This window comes from Rhinopithecus roxellana, chromosome 14 (assembly GCF_007565055.1).
Source record: "Rhinopithecus roxellana isolate Shanxi Qingling chromosome 14, ASM756505v1, whole genome shotgun sequence".
NCBI classification, from domain to species: domain Eukaryota; kingdom Metazoa; phylum Chordata; class Mammalia; order Primates; family Cercopithecidae; genus Rhinopithecus; species Rhinopithecus roxellana.
The window spans coordinates 45,943,160-45,948,664 of record NC_044562.1 but is presented as its reverse complement, the minus strand read 5'-3'; the positions used below and the strand labels follow the sequence as shown (position 1 = coordinate 45,948,664).

The window sequence follows — 5,505 nt, the reverse complement described above, 5'->3', positions numbered from 1 at the left end:
TAATGCTCTAGGTCCTTGTAATATTTCTACCATAATATTAAGACATGTTATAATTATTTATGTGCCAATATCCTCCCCTCCAGAATGTGAAATCAGAGAATCTGTCTTATTCAGCTTTTTAGACTTAGCACCCCACATCATGACTAGCATGTAGCAGACATGCACTGTATAGTTGCTTAATTAAATTGATTATCTGACACATTGTCACATTGATAGATATCACAATGGCAGTGGGTTTCCATTTTTTGTGTACTTTTTATGTAGCCAGGCATTATCTAAGTATCAAGAATTATGAAAAGTCTGAGATTATTTTTTTAAAACCAGTTAGCCTACCATTGTTTTATAGGTGCTGGCAGAAAAGAACAGACTTCAGGGTCACAGATGAAGGACTTTATTATTTATAGCAGAGCAGGAAGCATAAGCCTCAAGTCTGCATCTATTCTTAACCTACCAGGATCTCCAGGGGCATTGTGGCCATAAACTCACATGAGTGCCGCTCATAGAGTGGGTTTGTATCACAGCTAAGGAACCCCAAGTTCAGAAGACTCCAATGTTTTAAAGAGGGTTGCCAGCAAACTTGCCTAACCTTTGTCCTAGAGGGCGATACCATCTTCATAAAGATAATATTCCTGACCTCTGCCCTGATGGGAGACATTATCTCATTTTCCAAGGCTGTTTCCTATACAAACATCATTAAAAAGATAGTCCAGAACAAAAGTTAATATAAGACATGCAGAAAGGCCCTGAATTGTCTCCCAACAATAAATGTTTTATGTCCATCAACTCACTTTCTCTTTACTTTGCATATTTCATGCCCCTTTCTAGATAAGCAAACTAATGCAATTATCCATGACATAGATAGTAAGTTGCGTGATACATAGTAATTTCATGGGTTTCCTTTTGATTTTTTTGTTCAGGACATCAGAAAATCGTTACATCTCACTGTTTAGATTTCATGGAAGTGTAGTGCCGGGAACTGTTTTCATGTTATTTTATCCTCTTCAAAACAACTCTAAAATACAAGTATGCTAGGAATAAAATCTATGCCTACATCATTAAGGTGGTGCCCATATTAAATGAGTTAATAAAAGGAAAGCACTTTCTGTAGTGCCTGGCATTTGTTAAGTGCTCAATAAATCATAGATACTATTTTACAGATTGTTAAATGGGGCATAGAATGATTAGATGCTCATACAAAGTGACAAATTTGTAAATATCAAAGGTGTGATTTGAATACAACATGTCTAACTTCAGGGCTGACTCTCCTAAACACAACAATATGATAGTGTTAACTCCTTATACTTGTTATCCTCCTCTTCATGCTGTCTCACACCAGCTCTTCCATACAATGCTTCAATTCCCAGATAACCTTTCTATCCTGGTTCTAGTTCCCTTTCATTTTTGACCCTTCACACTGCTTTGTGGATCTCAGTGTAATGATGCCTCTCTGGAAGTCAAATTCTTACCCTCCACTGACTCTTTCATATCCATTGGGCATCTTCAGGGAGGCAGATATGACACACCATATGCTGGGCATGTATACATCTTTCCAAGTCTTCATACCCCTTGTTAGAAAAGGCTTTCAAATGTAGTGATTCTCAAGCTCCTGGGTGCAGCCTCAGTGTGGTATGAAATACGTAGAATGTATCAGAAACAGTAATGAAATAGACTGAAATGAGACAGAATTGAAAAAATAGAGAATGTTTTTCAAAACTGAATAAAATAGAGAATGTTTTTCAAGTGCATCACACATGAGAAAGGTAAATAGTGTTCTTGTGTGTGTCTTTGTGTGTACATGCACTACCTGGTCCCAGTAGAAATTGTCAAAGGTTTGAAAGCCACTTCTTCAGTAAAATTACATATGCAGAAATCCACCAACTAGTAAAACCTCTTCACTCTAGAATCTAAATATCTGATCTAAATATTTTATTTTTATTTATTATTATTTTTATTATATTTCCTTTTCAAACTCTTTTTAGGCTACTGTAGGAAAGTTGCCATCAAATTACTACCAACTACGTTACTCTAACCTATTTTTCCCCAAGTATTGTTGCCCACTGGCAATTTTTTCCATAGGCAGTCTACCTGATAGCATTTTAGAGTCATGCACATATCTCCAACATCCTACATGATCAAGGAATATCGATTGAGGCTCTAACACAATTCATCTGGCTCAACCATTATAACAGGGTCTTGTTTAGTCTGAGAAATATCTTGGTATTAAGAAGTCCATTTTCTTTTTTTCCTAGATATAAACAAATAAAAAAAGTTCATGCTAGTAAAAAGCTCTTCTCCAAAGATGACCGTATCTCTATGTTGTTCACACACAGTCTGCTTCTTATTGAATTTTCTTGTAATGTACTCATATATTGGGCTCTATCTTTCAAATGCATTTCCTTAACTTTAATCAAGAATCAATTAGAAATTATTAATCAGTCTGTCATTTATCTGATTTTTTCAATGCAAATGTCTCCTTTGATGGAAGACCCATATCTTCCAAACTGATATCTATTCCCGCAAAATGGGAGACTCAAAATAATGCAAGGCATGGTGCCTACTCAAAAGCTCACAAAACATCCTAGAAATGGAAACTTTATTAAAATGAAAAAAAAAGAGTTCACAAAATATAATACATGAGACTCCATAATGGATAAAACTATACACTTTGGTGGTGTTAGGAGGTAGATTATGTCCTCCCTCCAAATTCATGTGTTGAAATCTAACCCACAGTACCTCAGTATGTGACCATATTTGGAGATAGTCTTTAAAGATGTTTCTAAGGTAAAACGGGAATCATTAGTGTAGGCCTTAATCCAATATGGCTGGTGTATTTATAAGAAGTGATTAGGACACAGACACACACAGCAGAAAGACAACGTGAAGACACAGAATGAAAATGACCATCTATAAGCTAAGAAAAGAGACTCAGAAGAAACCAACTGTGATGACACCTTGGTCTCAGGCTTACAGCCTCCAGAATTATGGTAAATAGATAGATAATCATAATCAATATGTAGATACATAGATTTTTTTTTTAACAATTCACTACTGAATGTCATTAGGAGATATGGCCAATTGCAGAGTGAAGCAATAAATTATGATCTATTCTCTTACAGAAGCCAAAAACAGAAATAAGGAGAATATTAATTTAAAATTCAAATTAAGCATGGGGGATGGTGCGTGCCCTGATGGGGTGCGCAGAGCGAGCGAGGAGGCGCGGAGCTGCTGCAGAGCTCAGGGTTTATTGACGATGTGGACAATGCAAATTTGAATTCTTGATCCAAGTAAGAGGAAGGAAGTGGCATCCAATCCTCTGAGTTCTGATCTCCCAGTCTTGGCCTGCAAGTTCTTTTGTTTGCTTTCCTGTTGCATCTTTGATACCATTTCCTAGAGGCTGCTCCATGATTTAACTTGAAATTCTGAAATGAAGATGGAGGAGGCAGTGCGAAAAGTCGAAGAACTCATTGAATCTGAAGTCCCACCAGAAACATTTCAACAAGAGACAGCAAAGGAGGAAAATGAATCTGTAGAACTGGAATCTCAAGTTCAGAAGGATGGTGTAGCAGATTCTACAGTTCTTTCTTCAATGCCCTGCTTGTTGATGGAGCTGAGAAGAGACTCTTCTAAGTCTCAGCATCCAGAGAGTGACAAGCCTACAACCGGCCGAGTTTATGACAGTGACTCCTCTAATCACTGCATGCTTTCCCCTTCCTCTAGTGATCACCTGGCTGATTCAGACACGTTGTCTTCCGCAGAAGAGAATGATCCCTCTCAGGCAGAAACGGCGGTAGAAGGAGACCCTTCAGGCGTGTCTGGTGCCACAGTTGGGTGCAAGTCTAGGCGGTCCCGTTTCGAAAGTGAAACATCCACTATGGCTGCCAAGAAAAACTAGCAATCCAGTGATAAACAGAACGGGTTAAAGGTCATGGGAGCCAAAAGCACAAGGAGAGGATCAGGCTACTGAGGCACAAACAGGAGGTTGCTGCAAGGAAGAAATACAACCTGCTACAGGACAGTAAGTAGTACCAGTGATAGTGACCTGACGTGTGACTCAAGCACGAGCTCATCAGGTGATGATGAAGAGGTTTCAGGGAGCAGCAAGACAATCACTGCAGAGATACCAGATAGACCTCCAGTTGTAGCTCATTATGATATGCCTGACACCAGCTCTGATCCAAAAGTGGTAAATGTGTACAATTTATTGGCAGCTGCAGTAGTTCAAGAGCACAATAGTTCTGTATGCAGCCAGGACACAGGAGCTACCTGGAGGACCAGCCAGCTTCTACAGGAGCTGAATGCAGAAAGAGGTCATTTGCATCCAGGATTCCTAGCAAGTGATAAAACATCTGCCGGCAATGCACTGCTCAATTAAGAAATTAATATTGCCTCTTCAGATAGTGAAGCAGAGATTGGGGGAGTTCAGGAACATGCAAGTTGTGTTCATCCTCAAGGTGGTCTGATTCTGAGTGTTTCTTCATGGAAGCATGGCTCGGACACACAGTATCTTAGCACCAAGCAGACACAGTCATGGAACTGATGTGAGCCCCCAGCAGACTTGGGCTTCACCAGCAGAAGTTGTTGACCTTACCTTGGATGAGGATAGCAGGTGTAAATACATACTGTGATACAATGTCACTGTGTTTCTTCTGCACTGTTCCCTTCCAATTCCTCACCTTCTTTGTGACAGAAATTCATTGTCATGGCTTCAGCTTCAGAAGCTGTTTGTGGCATTTGTAGGATTCAAACTCATGGAAAATTCCCTCCTCTCCTCCTTTTCTTAATTAAAAGAAGTCACTTAGGAAAAAAATGTAAATTAAATTTAATTAATCTGAAAAACAATGATGTGAGAAAGTCCTAAATTTTTACATTCTGGCATTCAATATAACACTTTTATCCATTTCAGCATCACATAGGCATTTAAAGGGAATTAAGTATCTCTGGAATACAAGCAACAAAATTCAAAAAGTTAAACAAGTTAATTAATAATGTGCGAAATATACAAAGTTCAAAAAAATTATTGAGATCAGGCACTGTGGCTCCTGCCTGCAATCCCAGGACTTTGGGAGGCTAAGGCAGGAGGATTGCTGGAGGCCAGGAGTTTGAGACCAACTTGGGCAACCTAGTGAGACCTTGTCTCTATAAAAAATAAAAATACATAGAAAATAAAATAATTCTTGCAAAAAAAGTGTGGAAAAAAGAAAAAAAACACAATTTACATAGTCTTCTAATTGTAAACTCATTTATTAAAGAAACAAAGGCTTTTTTTTTTCTCTTTTCCAAAAGGTTTGGGCCTGTTGATAGCTCCTACCCACTGAGCACTCAGAACACAGAAGAGCCCTATAAGTATGCCATGTGGAGCACAAGAGCATAAGCATGCTATGTGGAAGAATTGCTATATTAGTTTCCACTGTCTCAATATTAGACATAAAGAAAAGAAAGTCACCCCAGTCCTTGCACAGCGAGCCATGCAGAAAAAGCACTAGATGCCTGCAAGTCATAAACTGG

General features: G+C 38.7%; 1 pseudogene; it reads left to right on the top strand.

Annotated features, from left to right (window-relative positions):
• Positions 1 to 2,601: 2,601 nt before the first annotated feature.
• LOC104667748 lies at positions 2,602 to 4,625 on the top strand (annotated as a pseudogene).
• The last annotated feature ends 880 nt before the right edge of the window (positions 4,626 to 5,505 follow it).